General features: G+C 44.1%; 11 non-coding genes across 11 annotated transcripts; all 11 read left to right on the forward strand.

Moving 5' to 3' along the window:
* Positions 1 to 3,679: 3,679 nt before the first annotated feature.
* On the forward strand, positions 3,680 to 3,761 carry TRNAS-CGA (transfer RNA serine (anticodon CGA)). The gene has a single exon. It is a non-coding gene; the product is annotated as a tRNA-Ser (tRNA).
* A 541-nt stretch (positions 3,762 to 4,302) lies between these two features.
* On the forward strand, positions 4,303 to 4,384 carry TRNAS-UGA (transfer RNA serine (anticodon UGA)). The gene has a single exon. It is a non-coding gene; the product is annotated as a tRNA-Ser (tRNA).
* Positions 4,385 to 4,924: 540 nt separating this feature from the next.
* Positions 4,925 to 5,006, forward strand: TRNAS-GGA (transfer RNA serine (anticodon GGA)). Its single transcript has one exon. It is a non-coding gene; the product is annotated as a tRNA-Ser (tRNA).
* Positions 5,007 to 5,550: 544 nt separating this feature from the next.
* Positions 5,551 to 5,632, forward strand: TRNAS-CGA (transfer RNA serine (anticodon CGA)). The gene has a single exon. It is a non-coding gene; the product is annotated as a tRNA-Ser (tRNA).
* A 542-nt stretch (positions 5,633 to 6,174) lies between these two features.
* On the forward strand, positions 6,175 to 6,256 carry TRNAS-CGA (transfer RNA serine (anticodon CGA)). The gene has a single exon. It is a non-coding gene; the product is annotated as a tRNA-Ser (tRNA).
* Positions 6,257 to 6,796: 540 nt separating this feature from the next.
* TRNAS-UGA (transfer RNA serine (anticodon UGA)) lies at positions 6,797 to 6,878 on the forward strand. Its single transcript has one exon. It is a non-coding gene; the product is annotated as a tRNA-Ser (tRNA).
* A 543-nt stretch (positions 6,879 to 7,421) lies between these two features.
* On the forward strand, positions 7,422 to 7,503 carry TRNAS-UGA (transfer RNA serine (anticodon UGA)). Its single transcript has one exon. It is a non-coding gene; the product is annotated as a tRNA-Ser (tRNA).
* A 543-nt stretch (positions 7,504 to 8,046) lies between these two features.
* On the forward strand, positions 8,047 to 8,128 carry TRNAS-UGA (transfer RNA serine (anticodon UGA)). Its single transcript has one exon. It is a non-coding gene; the product is annotated as a tRNA-Ser (tRNA).
* A 542-nt stretch (positions 8,129 to 8,670) lies between these two features.
* Positions 8,671 to 8,752, forward strand: TRNAS-CGA (transfer RNA serine (anticodon CGA)). Its single transcript has one exon. It is a non-coding gene; the product is annotated as a tRNA-Ser (tRNA).
* A 542-nt stretch (positions 8,753 to 9,294) lies between these two features.
* Positions 9,295 to 9,376, forward strand: TRNAS-UGA (transfer RNA serine (anticodon UGA)). The gene has a single exon. It is a non-coding gene; the product is annotated as a tRNA-Ser (tRNA).
* Positions 9,377 to 9,911: 535 nt separating this feature from the next.
* Positions 9,912 to 9,993, forward strand: TRNAS-UGA (transfer RNA serine (anticodon UGA)). Its single transcript has one exon. It is a non-coding gene; the product is annotated as a tRNA-Ser (tRNA).
* The last annotated feature ends 10,357 nt before the right edge of the window (positions 9,994 to 20,350 follow it).

Genomic DNA, 20,350 nt, shown 5'->3' on the forward strand with positions numbered 1-20,350 from the left:
AGTTGAGTAATTGTTATTAATATTGCATCGCAGTGTAGCGTGAAAGCATCGCTGAACATCCCTTAAGAAAAAGGTCTTCGGCCTGAAGCACTTCCTTGAGAGAGACACAAGCAACCGAAGATATAATCTTGTATAATTTGTTGTGCGTCTCTCTGTCTACTTCCCCTTTCCCTGGGGGAGAAGTCAGTCCAGTCAGTGTCCAAGTCCTGATTGGGTTGGTTGATCCTTGAGGGAGTTGGGAGTTCGCAGCTCAAGAGGAAACGTCAGAAGAGTCTCGCAGGACTCCTCAACACTAGGCAAAGCCCATCTTCCCATATTTAAAAATCGTTTCCTCTTGAGTCTGCAAACTCACCCTCATGGATGCTTCGCAGTTGTCACAGTTAGTGCAGAAGCTGACTGTGGAGATGGAAAATTTACGTTTAGAGAATCAATCGCTTCGTCAGGAGCTAGATGAGTCTAGGGCAGGATTCTCGACCTGGAGGGATTCCCCTAAGGAGAAGAGACCGGTTTTAGCGCCAGCTAGGTTTGGCGCTGAAGCTGTTCAGTCTCATACTTCAGAAGATCGGGCTGAAAAACAACCAGTTCAAGTTACTGTGGTTACTCCTACACCTGTTCCTTTGGCTAACCCAGAAAGGTTTACTGGAGATAATAGCAGATTTGCAACATTTTTTAGTCAGTGTCAATTGCACTTCATGTGTAAACCTCAAATTTTTTCTTCTGATTCTGCTAAGGTAGCATTTATAATTTCTTATCTGGGAGGGTCCCAGGAAATTGAAACCTAGATATATTGGGCCTTTTGAAGTTAAGAAAGTTTTGAACCCTGTATCTGTGAAATTAGTTTTACCTGAGGAATATGCTATTCACCCTGTTTTTCATGTTTCTCTGTTGAAACCTTTTGAACCTTCTACTCGAGCTGATAACCCACCACCGCCAGTAATTGTCGGTGATCATGTTGAGTATGAGGTGAAAGCCATTCTAGATTCCAAAAGGATTCGGGGTGCCCTGTTTTATTTGGTTGACTGGAAGGGTTATGATCCTTCTGAGCGATCTTGGGAACCTGAGAAAAATGTTCATGCTCCTAGACTTGTTAGGTCTTTTCATGCTCTGCATCCGGATAAACCCAGATCTGTAAGACGACCTTTGGGGGGAGGAACTGTTAGGGGTGTTACCGGTCGTCTTAATTAGGTTCTGTCCCAATACTGACTCTGGGTATCACTTGGGAATCAGAAGGGTTAATCTGGTTCTGTGGGTACATTTAGTTAATTAGTGTTAAGTAAAAGCTTAATTGGAATTCGTTTCTGTAATGTTTATGATTGTAATTGCATTTGGCAATGCTTGTTTGTTCATTTCCTCTAGAGATGAGCAAGTTTACAGAATGTGCGCTCTTAGGAGACAGGCTCGTGTCTGCCCTCGCGCTTGGAGATGCGAGGTGACAGGCGCGCGCAGTGGCTCGTGACAGAAGCTATAAATATGCGCTTCTGCCAACTGTCAGTCGCTTTGCCTTTCGTTGTGCCTAGCGAGAGCTTCTGCTCCGCGTAGGATCCTTCCTTCAGCCCTAGTACTCCGCATAACCCTGCGTGTACGATTCAAAACCCTTTAGTCTGTTCCTAGTTAAAACCGTGTAATTACTTCCCTGAAGCCCTGGCTGTCAGCGTCGGAGATGAACGACTTCCGTGAAAGACGACGCGACCTGACTTCGGAGCTTCCCTGAGGCAGCCGGGAGGTTTGTTTATCTGCTCCTTCACTGTGGGCAGTTCGAGACTCCTGGCAGCGCTGCTCCGCTAAACTGTAAAGAAAAGACAGTAAGAGATTTCTTTTTTGAATAAAAGCCACAGACATTTAGACAATGCGCTAATGTGGCAAGGATCTATTTAGAGGAAATTCTTGGAACGCTTTAAAAAGGAGATTACTCAAGGTGTTGAGTAAACCTGAAAACAAGCCTTGGCAAAGGCAAGGTTTTAGTAAGGTTGAATTGGCATTATTTAACCACAAGAAAAGCGCTTGTGAGACAAGCGTTACAAAGAGTGTTTAGAAAGAGACTAATGTTAATAGCTGCATCGTGTCAAGCATGGTACAACTTTAAGTGTTCTGAAAGCAGATAACTGAGACAAAAACAAGCCTTGACAAAGGCAAAAGTGTAAAATAGGCAATTCAAATTCGTATGAATAATTCTGTGACATGTTGGTTAATTAACAGAGTTATATAAGAAGGGTTGGTATATTCACAAGGTCAGGCAGGAATATAACCTTAGATAGCAGAGTGAATTTAGGTAGGCTGTCATTTCCTGTCTTCCTACTGCAGAATCCTCTTACAGAAGAAGTAATTCAAGACTCAGGTATGACCCTGCATGAAGTTCCTAAGTTCAGTTTAAACATCCTATTAATCTAATTAGTTAGTTTTAGCTAGAGTGTTACGCTATTCTGACAAGTTTTGTTTATTTGAAGGTGTCAAGATTAGAGCCAGAGGTTAAACTTAAAAACTCCAGTAAAGTGTGAACAAGGGCCAGACGGATTAATGGTCAGTAAGCACAATGTCAGTTGATTATGTAAGTAAGGTCAGAAGTCTACAGTTGAGTAATTGTTATTAATATTGCATCGCAGTGTAGCGTGAAAGCATCGCTGAACATCCCTTAAGAAAAAGGTCTTCGGCCTGAAGCACTTCCTTGAGAGAGACACAAGAAACCGAAGATATAATCTTGTATAATTTGTTGTGCGTCTCTCTGTCCACTTCCCCTTTCCCTGGGGGAGAAGTCAGTCCAGTCAGTGTCCAAGTCCTGATTGGGTTGGTTGATCCTTGAGGGAGTTGGGAGTTCGCAGCTCAAGAGGAAACGTCAGAAGAGTCTCGCAGGACTCCTCAACAATCGGTGCCCTGTCACTCACTTTGAGTGATGCGTGTTACTATTTTTATTAATTGTATGAAAGCATGCGAAATAAGTGAGGGAGACAGGGCACTGCTGGTACGTGCCCCGTCCTTCCGTTACTTTAATTTTTAGGTGTCGGCCTGATGTGAGCAGCGCATGACTCGTATACGACAACAGTGACATCATAGTCACGCAGCTGCGAATGCCGAGTGGTTAAGGCGTGGACTTGAAATCCAATGGGGTTTCCTAGCTTAGGTTCGAATCCTGCTTGCAGCGTCATGAGATTTTGCATGAACACCATTTGGTTTAGTTAAGTAAATGTTCACTTCTCGTTATGCAATCCTCATCAAGTCACAGAGTTAAACGGCAAAAACTCAAACTAGATGTAAACATTGAGACAATTTCTACACCCAGGAAGTGTTTTAGAGAGCAGGTGGCTAGGAAGGGTTTGTAGTCTGGACCTGTCCTGCCTGATCTACACAAGTCTGGAAAAGAGTAATTTTTTTTATGAAGCGTGTCTTGTTTAGGCTTTTGGATTCTTTCTGAGTACACTTTAAGGCCCGTTGCCACCGCCGTAATATAGGGAAAAGAGGGTAGAAATGCGCAGTGATTGATTACCGCTCATCTGTGCCCTGTCACTCACTTTGAGTGATACGTGTTGCTATTTTTATTAATTGTATGAAAGCATGTGAAATAAGTGAGTACAACAGGGCACTGCTGGTTCCTGCCCCGTCCTTATGTTACTTTATTTTTTAGGTCTCGGCCTGACGTGAGCAGCGCATGGTTCATATACGACAAAAGTGACATCATACTCATGGAGCTTCGATGGCCTAGTGGTTAAGGCGTTGGACTCGAAATTCAATGGGGTTTCCCTGCGCAGGATCGAATCCTGCTTGCAGCGTTGTCCAATTTTGCATGAACACCATTTGGTTTGTTAAGGAAATGTTCACTTCTTGTTACGCAATCCTCATCAAGTCACAGAGTTAAACAGCAAAAACTCAAACTAAATGTAAACATTAAGACAATTTCAACACTCAGGAAGTGTTTTAGAGAGCAGGTGGTTCGTAAGGGTTCGTAGTCTGGACCTGTCCTGCCTGATCTTGACGAGTCACAAAAAGAGTAATTTTTTCATGTGGCGTGTCTTGTTTAGGCTTTTGGACTCTTTCTGAGTACTCTTAAGGGCCCATTCCCAGCGCCGTAATATAGGGAAAATAGGGTAGAAATGTGCAGTGATTGATTACCGCTCATCTGTGCCCTGTCACTCACTTTGAGTGATGCGTGTTGCTATTTTTATTAATTGTATCAAAGCATGCGAAATAAGTGAGGGCAACAGGGCACTGCTGGTACCTGCCCCGTCCTTCCGTTGCTTTATTTTGTAGGTCTCGGTCTGACTAGGGCAGCGCATGGCTCGTATACGACAACAGTGACATCATACTTATGGAGCTGCGACGGCCGAGTGGTTAAGGCGTTGGACCTGAAATCCAATGGGGTTTCCATGCGCAGGTTCGAATCCTGCTTGCAGCATCGTTCGATTTTGCATGAACACCATTTGGTTTGTTAAGGAAATGTTCACTTCTCGTTAGTCAATCCTCATCAAGTCACAGAGTTAAACAGCAAAAACTCAAACTAAATGTAAACATTAAGACAATTTCAACACTCAGGAAGTTTTTAGAGAGCAGGTGGTTCGAAAGGGTTCGTATTCTGGACCTGTCCTGCCTGATCTTGACGAGTCCCAAAAAGAGTAATTTTTTTATGTAGCGTGTCTTGTTTAGGCTTTTGGACTCTTTCTGAGTACTCTTAAGGGCCCATTCACAGCGCCGTAATATAGGGAAAATAGGGTAGAAATGTGCAGTGATTGATTACCGCTCAACTGTGCCCTGTCACTCACTTTGAGTGATGCGTGTTGCTATTTTTATTAATTGTATCAAAGCATGCGAAATAAGTGAGGGAGACAGGACACTGCTGGTACGTGCCCCGTTCTTCCGTAATTTTAATTTTTAGGTCTCGGCCTGACGTGAGCAGTGCATGGCTCGTATACGACAACAGTGACATCATACTCATGCAGCTGCAATGGCCGAGTAGTTAAGGCATTTGACTGGAAATCCATTGGGGTTTCCCCGCGTAGGTTCGAATCCTGCTTGCAGCGTCATAAGATTTTGCATGAATACCATTTGGTTTAGTTAAGTAAATGTTCACTTCTCGTTATGCAGTCCTCTTCAATTCACAGAGTTAAACGGCAAAAACTCAAACTAGATGTAAACATTGAGACAATTTCTACACCCAGGAAGTGTTTTACAGAGCAGGTGGCTCGGAAGGGTTCGTAGTCTGGACCTGTCCTGCCTGATCTAGACAAGTCACGAAAAGAGTAATTTTTTTTTATGAAGCGTGTCTTGGTTAGGCTTTTGGACTCTTTCTGAGTACACTTAAGGGCCTGGTCCCAGCGCCGTAATATAGGGAAAAGAGGGTAGAAATGCGCAGTGATTGATTACTGCTCATCTGTGCCCTGTCACTCACTTTGAGTGATACATGTTGCTATTTTTATTAATTGTATGAAAGCAAGCGAAATAAGTGAGGGCAACAGAGCATTGCTGGTACCTGCCCCGTCCTTCCGTTACTTTATTTTTTAGGTCTCGGTCTGACGTGAGCAGCGCATGGCTCATATACGACAACAGTGACATAATGCTCATGGAGCTGCGATGGCCGAGTGGTTAAGGCGTTGGACTCGAAATCCAATGGGGTTTCCCTGCGCAGGTTCGAATCCTGCTTGCAGCGACGTGTGCTTTTGCATGAACACCATTTGCTTTGTTAAGGAAATGTTCACTTCTCGTTACACAATCCTCATCAAGTCACCGAGTTAAATAGCAAAAACTCAAACTAAATGTAAACATTAAGACAATTTCAACACTCAGGAAGTGTTTTAGAGAGCAGGTGGTTCGGAATGGTTCACAGTCTGGACCTGTCCTGCCTGATCTTGACGAGTCACGAAAAGAGTAATTTTTTTATGTAGCGTGTCTTGTTTAGGCTTTTGGACTCTTTCTGAGTACACTTAAGGGCCCGGTCCCAGCGCCGTAATATAGGGAAAAGAGGGTAGAAATGCGCAGTGATTGATTACTGCTCATCTGTGCCCTGTCACTCACTTTGAGTGATACGTGTTGCTATTTTTATTAATTGTATGAAAGCAAGCGAAATAAGTGAGGGCAACAGAGCACTGCTGGTACCTGCCCCGTCCTTCCGTTACTTTAGTTTTTTAGGTCTCGGTCTGACGTGAGCAGCGCATGGCTCATATACGACAACAGTGACATCATGCTCATGGAGCAGCGATGGCCGAGTGGTTAAGGCGTTGAAAACGAAATCCAATGGGGTTTCCCTGCGCAGGTTCGAATCCTGCTTGCAGCAAAGTGTGATTTTGCATGAACACCATTTGGTTTGTTAAGGAAATGTTCACTTCTCGTTAGTCAATCCTCATCAAGTCACAGAGTTAAACAGCAAAAATTCAAACTAAATGTAACATTAAGACAATTTCAACACTCAGGAAGTGTTTTAGAGAGCAGGTGGTTGGGAAGGGTTCGTAGTCTGGACCTGTCCTGCCTGATCTTGACGAGTCACAAAAAGAGTAATTTTTTCATGTAGCGTGTCTTGTTTAGGCTTTTGGACTCTTTCTGAGTACTCTTAAGGGCCCATTCCCAGCGCCGTAATATAGGGAAAAGAGGGTAGAAATGTGCAGTGATTGATTACTGCTCATCTGTGCCCTGTCACTCACTTTGAGTGATGCGTGTTGCTATTTTTATTAATTGTATCAAAGCATGCGAAATAAGTGAGGGCAACAGGGCACTGCTGGTACCTGCCCCGTCCTTCCGTTGCTTTATTTTTTAGGTCTCGGTCTGACGTGAGCAGTGCAAGGCTCGTATACGACAACAGTGACATCATACTCGTGCAGCTGCAATGGCCGAGTGGTTAAGGCGTTGGACTTGATATTCAATGGGGTTTCCCCGTGTAGGTTCGAATCCTGCTTGCAGCGTCATGAGATTTTGCATGAATGCTATTTGGTTTAGTTAAGTAAATGTTCACTTCTTGTTATGCAATCCTCATCAAGTCACAGAGTTAAACGGCAAAAACAAAAACTAGATGTAAATATTGAGACAATTTCCACACCCAGGAAGTGTTTTAGAGAGCAGGTGGCTCGGAAGGGTTCGTAGTCTGGTCCTGTCCTGCCTGATCTAGACGAGTCACGAAAAGAGTAATTTGTTTATGTAGCGTGTCTTGTTTAGGCTTTTGGACTCTTTCTGAGTACACTTAAGGGCCCATTCCCAGCGCTGTAATACAGGGAAAAGAGGGCAGAAATGTGCAGTGATTGATTACCGCTCATCTGTGCCCTTTCACTCACTTTGAGTGATGCGTGTTGCTATTTTTATTAATTGTATGAAAGCATGCGAAATAAGTGAGGGAGACAGGGCACGACTGGTACATGCCCCGTCCTTCCGTTACTTTAAGTTTTTAGGTCTCGGCCTGACGTGAGCAGCGCATGGCTCGTATACGACAACAGTGACATCATACACATGCAGCTGTGATGGCCGAGTGGGTAAGGGGTTGGACTTGAAATTTAATGGGGTTTCACCGCGTAGGTTCGAATCCTGCTTGCAGCGTCATGAGATTTTGCATTAACACCATTTGGTTTAGTTAAGTAAATGTGCACTTCTCGTTATGCAGTCCTCTTCAAGTCACAGAGTTAAACGACAAAAACTCAAACTAGATGTAAACATTGAGACAATTTCTACACCCAGGAAGTGTTTTAGAGAGCAGGTGGCTAGGAAGTGTTTGTAGTCTGGACCTGTCCTGCCTGATCTAGACAAGTCAGAAAAAGAGTAATTTTTTTTATGAAGCGTGTCTTGTTTAAGTTTTTGGAATCTTTCTGAGTACACTTAAAGGCCCGTTGCCACCGCCGTAATATAGGGAAAAGAGGGTAGAAATGCGCAGTGATTGATTACCGCTCATCTGTGCGCTGTCACTCACTTTGAGTGATACGTGTTGCTATTTTTAATAATTGTATGAAAGTATGTGAAATAAGTGAGTACAACAGGGCACTGCTGGTTCCTGCCCCGTCCTCATGTTACTTTATTTTTTAGGTCTCTGCCTGACGTGAGCAGCGCATTGTTCATATACGACAAAAGTGACATCATATTCATGGAGCTTCGATGGCCGAGTGGTTAAGGCATTGGACTTGATATTCAATGAGGTTTCCCTGCGCAGGTTCGAATCCTACTTGCAGCGTCGTCCAATTTTGCATGAACACCATTTGGTTTGTTAAGGAAATGTTCACTTCTCGTTAGTCAATCCTCATCAAGTCACAGAGTTAAACAGCAAAAATTCAAACTAAATGTAAACATTAAGACGATTTCAACACTCAGGAAGTGTCTAAGAGAGCAGGTGGTTCGGAAGGGATCGTAGTCTGGACCTGTCCTGCATGATCTTGACGAGTCACAAAAAGAGTAATTTTTTTATGTAGCGTGTCTTGTTTAGGCATTTGGACTCCTTCTGAGTACTCTTAAGGGCCCATTCCCAGCGCCATAATATAGGGAAAAGAGGGTAGAAATGCGCAGAGATTGATTACCCCTCATCTGTGCCCTGTCCCTCACTTTGAGTGATGCGTGTTGCTATTTTTATTAATTGTATGAAAGCATGCGAAATAAGTGAGGGAGACAGGGCACGACTGGTACATGCCCCGTCCTTCCGTTACTTTAAGTTTTTAGGTCTCGGCCTGACGTGAGCAGCGCATGGCTCATATACGACAACAGTGACATTATACTCTTGGAGCTGCGATAGCCGAATTGTTAAGGCGTGGGACTCGAAATTCAATGGGGTTTCCCTGCGCAGGTTCGAATCCTGCTTGCAGCGTCGTACGATTTTGCATGAACACCATTTGGTTTGTTAAGGAAATGTTCACTTCTCGTTACGCAATCCTTATCAAGTCACCGAGTTAAACAGCAAAAACTCAAACTAAATGTAAACATTAAGACAATTTCAACACTCAGGAAGTGTTTTAGAGAGCAGGTGGTTCGGAAGGGTTCGTAGTCTGGACCTGTCCTGCCTGATCTTGACGAGTCACGAAAAGAGTAATTTTTTCTATGTAGAGTGTCTTGTTTAGGCTTTTGGACTCTTTCTGAGTACATTTGAGGGCCCGGTCCCAGCGCCGTAATATAGAGAAAAGAGGGTAGAAATGCGCAGTGATTGATTACTGCTCATCTGTGCCCTGTCACTCACTTTGAGTGATACGTGTTGCTATTTTTATTAATTGTATGAAAGCAAGCGAAATAAGTGAGGGCAACAGAGCACTGCTGGTACCTGCCCCGTACTTCCGTTACTTTATTTTTTAGGTCTCGGTCTGACGTGAGTAGCGCATGGCTCATATACGACAACAGTGACATCATATCCATGGAGCTGCGATGGCCGAGTGGTTAAGGCGTTGGACTTGATATCCAATGGGGTTTCCCTGCGCAGGTTTGAATCCTGCTTGCAGTGACGTGTGATTTTGCATGAACACCATTTGGTTTGTTAAGGAAATGTTCACTTCTCGTTAGTCAATCCTCATCAAGTCACAGAGTTAAACAGCAAAAATTCAAACTAAATGTAAACATTAAGACAGTTTCAACACTCAGGAAGTGTTTTAGAGAGCAGGTGGTTCGGAAGGGTTCATAGTCTGGACCTGTCCTGCCTGATCTTGACGAGTCCCAAAAAGAGAAATTTTTTATGTAGCGTGTCTTGTTTAGGCTTTTGGACTCTTTCTGAGTACTCTTAAGGGCCCATTCACAGCACCGTAATATAGGGAAAAGAGGGTAGAAATGTGCAGTGATTGATTACCGCTCATCTGTTCCCTGTCACTCACTTTGAGTGATGCGTGTTGCTATTTTTATTAATTGTATCAAAGCATGCGAAATAAGTGAGGGAGACACTGCTGGTACGTGCCCCGTCCTTCCGTAACTTTAATTTTTAGGTCTCGGCCTGATGTGAGCAGTGCATGGCTCGTATACGACAACAGTGACATCATACTCATGCAGCTGCAATGGCCAAGTGGTTAAGGTGATGAACTTGAAATCCAATGGGGTTTCCCCACGTAGGTTCGAATCCTGCTTGCAGCGTCATGAGATTTTGCATGAATACCATTTGGTTTAGTTCAGTAAATGTTCACTTCTTGTTATGCAATCCTCATCAAGTCACAGAGTTAAACGGCGAAAACAAAAACTAGATGTAAACATTGAGACAATTTCCACACCAAGGAAGTGTTTTAGAGAGCAGGTGGCTCGGAAGGGTTCGTAGTCTGGACCTGTCCTGCCTGATCTAAACAAGTCAGGAAAAGAGTAATTTTTTTTATGAAGCATGTCTTGTTTCTGCTTTTGGACTCTTTATGAGTACACTGAAGGGCCCGTTACCACCGCCGTAATATAGGGAAAAGAGGGTAGAAATGCGCAGTGATTGATTACCGCTCATCTGCGCCCTGTCACTCACTTTGAGTGATACGTGTTGCTAATTTTTATTAATTGTATGAAAGCATGTGAAATAAGTGAGGGCAACAGGGCACTGCTGGTTCCTGCCCCGTCCTTATGTTACTTTATTTTTTAGGTACCGGCCTGACATGAGCAGCGCATGGCTCATATTCGACAACTGGTGACACCATACACATGGAGCTGCGATGGCCAAGTGGTTAAGGCGTTTGTGGTATATAAATAAATAATACCGGATCTATTTTTGAATGAATGAATGAATAACAGATAGCTCAATAAATAAGAGTCAAGATTTGAGGTAGTGGGAGTTTTTGCAGGTTTAATACAGCATAAGGGCAAGAACAGGACAACCTGCATAGGAATAGGATGACAGGGCCCAGCAGCTGCTGGGGCTGGGTCTGGGATGAGCGCGCTAACTTTTAATAACAATACATGAGCATATATACATAGCGCGAACACATAGCATTACATTGCGGTAGGCGTAGCAGTGGGTGGAGCAGAAGGCGTGACGCGTAGCAGTCGCGAAAGATAAGAGTAAAAAGAAGGTGTAACTCAGACATGTGATGCAAACGTAACAGAATATGTCATGAATGGGCGGAAACATAGGAGGGGGCTACCTAAGGAGCCGGGACCTCTAACCTGGTGGTGCGCGCAAACTGGCAATGACGTGTTACGAGGAGAAACTGGGGGCTATGAACTCTGTGCTAGGAGCAGAGACTAAAGTCTGGAGGGTCGGAGCGACATGTACCTAAACCCTATCTAGTATCTGATGTTTAGGGAACATGTTGATATAAACTAGAAGTCATGAGGGGAAAAGCTAATTGACTCTAAGACTAGAGCATACATTTATTCTACATATAGTGCGTGATGAAGAATATTAAATGACCATTAAATACAGTATTTCTCTTAACATGGAGCCGCATAGGCTAGACAATGACGGAAACTATTGATGCAGTTCAGTAGCTTAGGAATGCAGAGAAGGAGGACTAAACTGATAGCTGGAATCATAACATAGTCTTGGCAGACTCAGAGGCAGAGCCAAGCTGCACCGGGCACTGCGAGGCAGGAAGTAAGTGAAAGGTCGAGGATACAGGTGGGGGCTGAATCGCTCCTCAGCGAGGCTTCAGGAGACAGGAGCTGAATCTGATGTCCGGGCCCTGTTGAGGCCTGGAAACGGGGACTTTATAATGAAATAACGTGCACACTGAGAAACGTGGCAACGTAGCTTTACATAGGCCTGGTATTCGTAGTATTCACGAGGACTGGAAACTGGCATACTAGAGGTGGACACAACTATAATTGCGTCTTGAATCGGACATGGGGAATAACATATGCATATTGGGCATGCACACATAACATATGATGGATGACACGTAGGGACACAGAACATGACAAAATTTACTTTTCCACATTCCCTCCTTGTCACTACGTTTCCATCAGGAAACATTAATATTCATGATACCATCTATCATTTCATACAGTACCATTTGTTCATCTCGAATTGTCTTGGAACGAGATTTAGAACGGGGCTTGGGACTAGGAATACAAGAGGTAGCACACATGCCGCAAATCGCAGGGCCACATTGTATACAGAGGCAGCAGCTTAATATGATCGCTACTGCGATACCTAGAAAGGACAGGACTTTCCATCCCCATGCGGAAATTATATTCCAGAACCAACCGGACCATGTCCAGGTGCCTGGATCTTGGTGTAACAGATGGGCAATTTTATGGAGTCTGGTTATAGCTGAATAAACAGACGGCGCGTTATTTGGAATGAAAATGCAACAACTGGATCCGATGACTCTACAGGCCCCGCCCCTATCGGCCAGTATGACGTCAAGGACGAGACGATTCTGGAGCACAACAATTCTCATAAAGGATTGCTCTTCGGTTAAGTTACCTAGAGCGGAGGCAGTCTCATCTACTACTGCTTCAAGGGTTCTTGTTAACCTACGGATTAGCTTACTGTTTACAACTGTACCTAAATAAGGGAACACACCTTTATCAATATCAATGAATTGCTCTGCAGCAGTTTCAGTATAATCGACAATCGGGAGGTTTCTCTTGTGTCTAGTATGTACTAGGAAGGAATTCCTATGGTAGTCAGGTGGGGCTAGGAAAACAGGTGGCAGTAGGAAGGCAATGTAACAGGTTCCCTCCCAATCGAGGGGCAGACGAACATATGCAGTTTGACCACAAACAAAATAAGAATGACGTGAAGCTTTAAAAATAGATTTCCCACTGTCACTATACTGGATAATAGTAGTACAATCACTATGTCCTACGTGTACAGAACCATAATTACGGACACATAATTCGCCTTTGACTGGTAGTACTGAAATAGCAGGTAGGTCTGGAGTAGAATCAGACTGGACATTCAGGACCATGAAATTCGAAGTTACCTAAATTATACACTTCATTTTTCTAGATCTAAACCTGTTCTGTGGGGGAAACCTTGCTTGTCTGGGAAACATGTGCTGTTAAGAAAAGACATATCTGTTGAGGATGACGTTAACGTGGACCATGCTCCACACGAACCATTATGTGAAAATGGATAAGGAAACAGTGGCAGAACTCCCTTCGACGTCTGGAAAGGGGGGAGTCGACCACACACCCAACAATTAGTGGCATTGCTGGTCTGGTGTGAATAATGTAACATGCGGATAAATGTATTGTTACGCATAGCGAGGCGGTATGAATATTCGTGAGGAGGCAGATCACTAAACGTGTGTTCTACGGTAACATTAGAAGGCTTATTTACATGAGGAACTGGAAAACACAGGAAAAATGCGTAACTAGTGCAGGAAATCATTATGCTGATGAATAATATGAAACTTAGAAAAACGATACATCGGTTTGAGTTTTGACTAACTCTCTCACTATGGGGGTCTATTTTATACATGTCAGAAACAGTCTAACCGTTTCACCTAGGGGAGGACTTATACAATCAAACTGACTGACTTATTTTACTAGACCTTAGCTTTTGCTTATACTCCTGCTGCGGAGTTTTCTCTACCAAGGGAGGGGTTGTATCAATGTCATTTGCGGGACAGTCCTTAGGAACAATGTTTTGACAAGTCTTGATATCCTGGGAAATGTTTTTAAAGACCGGCTTTAATCCGTAGAATTTCTTGACGTGCGAAAGGTGCACCCAGCCGCGGCGTCCTTCCAATTTCACGGCTGTACGGGTGGTGAGGAGGACCTGACGGGGCTCCTTCCAACGTGGCTCCAGCGGACTTGATCTGTCGAAGTTCCGGACGAGCACCATCGAACCTGGAACAATCTCATGCGGTGCCACCTCGGTATTGTCTGGAAATGCGGCGGCAACCTGTGAACGACATGAGTTGAGGGCAGACATCAAGGAAGCTAGGTAATCTGTCAGCATATTACATGAAACATCAGTAATACTTCGGGGTCTAGGAGTACCCCACATGTTAGGAGGGCGGCCGAAAACGACCTCATACGGGGACAGACCTGATCTGGAATGTGCGACCATGCGCATATAAAACAAAGCAACTGGCAGAGCTACTAGCCAGTCCACACCTTTTTCTTTACATATTTTGGCAATTCGAATTTTCAGAGTCTGATTATGTCTCTCGACTAGACCGGCTGCTTCAGGATGGCGTACACAATGGAACTTCCACTGGTACCCCAACAACAGGGAAACGTGCTTCATCAACTCAGATGAGAATGGCTGACCGTTATCAGAATATACGACTCTAGGGAGTCCATATCGAGGGAAGAATTCACGAACCAACTGTTTGGCAGTGGTCGCGGCTGTGTAATCTGGGACTGGATATGCTTCTGTCCATCTGGACAAAGCGCATACAACTACAAGGACATACTTGAAACCTCGACATCGCTCCATCTGAATATAATCCATCTGGAGGACCTCAAAAGGGTGGTCAGGAGGCTGGAATCCCCCTTGTTCCACCGGGACACTTTTACCTGGATTAAACTGACAACATATCATACAGGTACGGACTTTCTGCTTGGCTGCAGCTCGTAAATGCTTGTTGAACCAAATGTTCTGGATACTATCTAACATTGCTTTTTCTCCTAAATGTGCTGGACTATGTGCGGTATTAATGAGGACTTGAACCATAGAGTCGGGGAGAAACCATGCGGTTCTACCCTTCGTTAACCATCCTTGATCTGTCTGGACCCCTCCTTGTTCAGACCATTTCTTGATTTCATCGGGAGTAGCATGTAACTGGATATCTATGACATCTTGAGTAGGGTCTTTAACTGTCATACATGTAGTCAGATCTGGAGTGTGTGTCTGTGTCGGATTAACTTGAATGTCTGGAGTCTGTGCTGTAAGCTTGGCTGTGCGATCTGCTAGATCATTACCTTGGGAAATAATGTCAGTAACTTTCGTATGTGCTTTGCATTTCATGATAGCGATAGATGTCGGTAAATGTATTGCATCTAACAGAGCTTGGATAAGGATACCATGCTGAATCTTGGTTCCATGAGAAGTCATGAAACCTCTCTCCTGCCAGAGCACTCCAAAGTCGTGTACAACTCCAAATGCGTAACGTGAATCTGTGTAAACATTAACTTTCAGGTTCTTGGCGTGTATACAGGCTTGTGTCAGAGCAACTAGCTCTGTTGCTTGAGCGGACAGGGTATCAATACGGTGTGTTTCAATAACTTCGGTGTCAGTGGTCACTGCATACGCGGCGACTAGTTCTCCTGTACTAGTTCTCATACATGAACCATCCACATAAAGTGTCAGGTCAGGGTCTGGTAACGGAATGTCTGTCAGGTCTTGTCTTGGCTTTGTCGTAATGTTGACTACTTCCACACAATCATGTGTGGCTGGATTTGAATTAACTGATGGTAACAGTGTAGCAGGATTCAGGATGTTGCAGCGTCTAATTTCTATGTGTGGCTGAAACAATGTCAATTCATAACCTGTTAAACGTGCAATTGTCAAGTGCTGTGTTTGTGTTCGGTTTAAAAGAACTTCCACGGAGTGTGGGACTTGTACTGTCAAGGTATGTCCTAAAACTATGGAATCACTTTGTCTGATAGCTAGTGCTGTGGCTGCAACTGACTTGAGGCACGCAGGCAGAGCCTGGGCGACTGGATCTAGTGTGCTCGAAAAATAAGCACAGGGCTTGTATTGTCCTGCTTGATCTTGTGTGAGAACAGATAATGCTGTACCTTCACGTTCAGTAACGAAAAGTGTAAAAGGCTTACTGTAGTTCGGTGTAGCTAGAACTGGAGCTTGACATAAAGCTTTCTTTAACTCGTTGAAACTAAGTGTATGTTCAGATGTCCAAGGGAGGACAGTCGATACGGCTGCCTCCTGTGTCGTTAACTGTATCAGTGGCTTGGCTAGAAATGCATACTGGGGAATCCATTGTCTGCAATAAGAAGTAAGGCCAATAAAGGCACGTACCTCCTTCTGGGTCCTGGGCTGGGGAAGACTCGCTATCAACTGGATACGGTCTGGTGTCAACTGCCTACCCCTCTTGGACAGTAAGTGTCCTAAGTAAACCACTTGCTGGACACAGAATTGAAGCTTCGAAGGTGACACCTTGTGCCCCATCTCGGCTAGGAAATACAAAACCGTCAGTGACGCTCGCTCGCAGTCACGTTCAGAACGGGCTGTGATCAGTAGATCATCGACATACTGGAGCAGGGCAGTGTCAGTGGGCATGTGAATGTTGTCTAGTTGTCTCTTGAGTGCTTGACTGTAAATACTAGGACTTTCTGTGAAACCTTGAGGAGCGCGTGTGAACATATAGCTCCTTCCATTTAAACAGAATCCGAAAAGAAACTGGCTGTCTGGATGAATAGGAACACTAAAAAATGCGTTCTTAAGGTCGATTACTGTAAAGAACGTGGCTTCGGAATCAATGGCTGTCAATAGGGAAGAGATGTCTGGGACAACTGGGTACTGAGGAATAATACATTTGTTAAGTTCTCGTAAATCAATCACTAATCGATATACTGGGGGTGCATTTGGATCAGTACGTTTCATGACTGGAATGATCGGAGAGTTACATACATTGGAGTCAGTTTCTACAACTACTCCTTGAGCGATGAGCTCGTCAATAATTTTGGATAAGGCCGCTACAGCCTCAGGTGGCAATCTATACTGCCTGATTCGTGGTAACACTACACCTGGTTTGAGGGTCACACGATGGGGTGTGATTTGCATATAACCTACATCAGTTGGACCTTGCGCCCATAAATGCTGCGGGACATTAGACAGTCTGGAATCAAAATCTCGTAATACATAGTGACCCTTAAAGTCACGTAGGAACAATCGTATTCCCTCTGGGGAACAACATATAACGGCACCTAACTCTTTCAGTGTTTTAATGCCTAATAGATTTTCTGGACATGACTTAGTAAGTAACAGATCAGTAGTGCGGGACAATGGACCTACTTCTAGAGTGACTGGCTTTGAAATCTCATTAACGATAGGCTTTCCTGAAAATCCAAGGGAAACATTTCTTGAGCCTGAGAGCGGAGCCCCTGGAACTTCGGCGTGACTAATTGTGGTCCTACTTGCCCCTGTATCAATCAAAAACTTTCTGTCTTTCCCTAATACTTGACTGTGAACATAGGGACCTTCTTGATCTACAGGTATCTCGATGAGAGGCAAGCCTACCTCCCTCTCTAGGCTGTTTCATGAATATGGCTGGTACTCTGGATACTCAGACTGTGCATACTGGTACATCTGCGATGTAACATGCTGTGTTGCAGCGATAGGCTGCGGTGCTGTAACTGTCTGTGGTGCATTCTGTGACTGAGGAGTCTGTGAAACTTGTTCTTGTCTAGGCGGACGTGGTCTTTCTTTAGTCTTACCAGTAGCTATGTTATGTTTCAGAACTGCACACTCGTTTATAAAATGACCTGGCTGTTTACAATAATTGCAGTTCCCTTTAACGGGAGCTGCAGGATGACTGGCTTGATTCGGACCCCTCTTCTGACTGTCTTGAGGAACAGATTGTGCAACTAGTACTTTCATTTTCGTGTCTTTCATACGTTTTCTCTCGTGTTCTTGCTCTTCCCTGATTCTATTCTGGTGATACTGGAGCATCTGGAGCATCTGGGACGGGGTATTTGCTTGCCAGGTGCTTTCGACTTTCAAAACTCGGTTTTTAATTGGTGGACTTGAATTCTCGACTAATTTGGTAACGAAAAGGTGAGGGTATGACTCACTACTTGTCTTGAGACCACTGTTGATACTAAAACATTTTTCAAACCTAGAATAAAAATCACTAATATCTTCATCTTGTTTCTGTTTACAGGCTGAGATTGCATCCCAGTCTTCTTTTCTCGTTGTTAATAATCTGGGTAAAACTTGAATTAATAATTCTGGTAATTCTTTACATTTCTCTCCAAGACCAGTACCTGGTACACGTATCTTATTTTCTGCTTCTAAGACTGCCCAATCTATCTTTTTCTCTCCCACCTCCCATTCTTTTTCCTTTAGCTTTTCATACACCCCTGCGGGTAGCAGAACCTTTAACATTTTAATGATATCTGGGTAAGTGTATTCTCCCATACGGAGCATGTCTTTTAATTCTCTATGGAACCCTGCTGGATCTTTGTCATGACAGGGAATTCATTTCTTCATTTCGAGGAGTTCCATCTTTGTTATCGGAGTATATACAAACACTCGTTGCATTTCGCCACCCGTTCCTCTGACTGGGTGGACTTCTCGTAACGGATTCTGTCTGTCTATGTAGAATGATTTACTTTCTGGGGGTGAGACATGGACAAAATGCGGGTTCAAGAATGTTCTATATTTGTGACGCTGTTCTAGAATGACACTAATTAAATCGGTACCTAGACCTCTCCATCTGTACTGGAGTAACTCGTTCAGGATATCATGTAACGGGCCTGGATCAGAATGTTGACCCTCATACAGAGTAATGAGGTGCTGAATCATATACATACCCACCAGTCGCTGCTCGGCTGGGGGCATTTTCAGGAACATTTGTGCCACTATTTCGTCTGGAAAAGTGGTAGAATCAGTAATCCATCTGACTGCTGATCGGACTAGTTCCTGTTCATGCATAGTACTTAACTTACTGTAACCGATTCGTGATTTCAGAATGTGATCGGTAGCTTGAAATACTTGTTCTAGGGAACCTTGTTCTGGTGCTGAATGATGGAAAGTTGGCTTGTGTTCTAGACGTAAATGGCGATCTGGAAATCTGGGTTTTCCTACATACGCTATTCTGGCAGTATTCTCATCGTCTTCCTCTTCAGGATCAGAGGTACTTTCTTTCTCGCTTACTTGTGCTGCTTTACGCTGTTCGTGTATCTTTATTATCTCTCTACGGATTTTCTTGTACATACTTTCCATGGCACCAATGGTATTGTGCTTTCCTTCGGCTATATTATCACTCCACTTTGTTAGAGTTTTCATTTCTTCCGGGTCTTTAGACGGGTAATCTTGTTCTCTTATTAGACAGTTAATTAAGAACTTTAATATCATGCGCTGAATCTCGGCTTTCCTTTGAGACATGGCATCACTAATACTTTGTGGGTCATCTCCTGTACGGATGAAACGATATATCCTGTCTAGATCTTCTTTCATATTCGGCAGGGTGACTAGATACTCGGTCACTCTCCTTACGCGTACGGAATATAAAACCATATTAAACTCGCCTGGAACTGGGTCATAGACACATTCGCCAAGGGTTTGCCTGATTTCTGCAACAGACTTATTACTCTTGGGAGTACGCTGTGATGCTTGAGCATGTAATTCGAGTGCTGATAAACGCTTGTATGGCGGCGGGGTTTGAGGAAGACCTCCTCCTGCGGCCCCTAAACTGGAATCATCAACTGATGCTTTCCGTCCTGGCAGGGTCGGTAATTGTAACGTGGGCTGGACTTGTATGGCGGGCTGACCCGGGGGGGCTGTTAAGGGCACCCCGGTGTCTGGAGGAGCAGGAATTACCTGATTTACAGGGGCTGGCGGAGCGCGAACAGGATTTGCATATTCGGGGACTGTGTCGTCCAGATAGGACGAAATAAAAATATCAGCTGCGGTCGGTTTGTGACGTAGCTTGGTCGGAACTAACGGTGGCGGGAAATTACTGGATGCCTCCGGGGTCGCTTTTGGCAAGCCCTCAGCAAGAAGAGGATACATACCCTTAATGAGGGCATTCCTCTGTCTGTCTGATTGCTCAGTTCTAACTCGTTCACCTATCTCGATTAATTCTCTTTCTTGGGCTCGTTCTTGGGATTCTCTACTTAATTCTGACTTTCTGATTTCTTTTTCGGTTCTTTTATGAGCTTCTTTGCGCCATAACTCGATGGCATCTTTCTGTGATTGTCTGGCTTTCTTTTTCCATAATGCTTCCTCTACTCGCATGATGCATTCGGCATCCCATGTACCCGATACGGGCCATCTATACTTTTCTTCTAACTGTTTGGTATACTCTACCCATAAATCTAGATACAATATGGCACTTATGCCATGTTTCTGATACATAAAGTGACCTGGACTGTCCCTGGGCGGGACGGGAACTGCTGCTTCCAGCAGACCCTTTCTAGTTTTTAACTGACGTAACTTGGAAAATATGGGCATGACTGAACTGTAATCTAGACATAATACAATACACAATAAACACGATACTTATTTCCCATTCATACCACGACATTAGAATACATGAAAAACATTTAAAAAACCAGTTCAGACAGAATACTACCTGGAAATACTGAGAACAGAACACATGAATTTTCTCGAGAACAGAAACTGACTAGAACAGAAACTAGATGCACTGCTGAAACAGTACGAAACTTACCGGTCTCTTAAAGAGACACGTCAGGACCCGCATCCACCGAAGTGAACACTTCGTTTGTGGGACTGTGTACCACCAACCCACAGACCAGAGTCAATCAAATTGACCCTGTCTAGATACCACCCCAGTAACGGTACTCACCGGGCAGCAAGAACGGAAGGCCTCGGACTGGACTGGACTGCTACGACGACGAACTTCGGACTTCGGAC

Source organism: Lissotriton helveticus, chromosome 11 (assembly GCF_964261635.1).
Source record: "Lissotriton helveticus chromosome 11, aLisHel1.1, whole genome shotgun sequence".
Classification (NCBI taxonomy): Eukaryota; Metazoa; Chordata; class Amphibia; order Caudata; family Salamandridae; genus Lissotriton; species Lissotriton helveticus.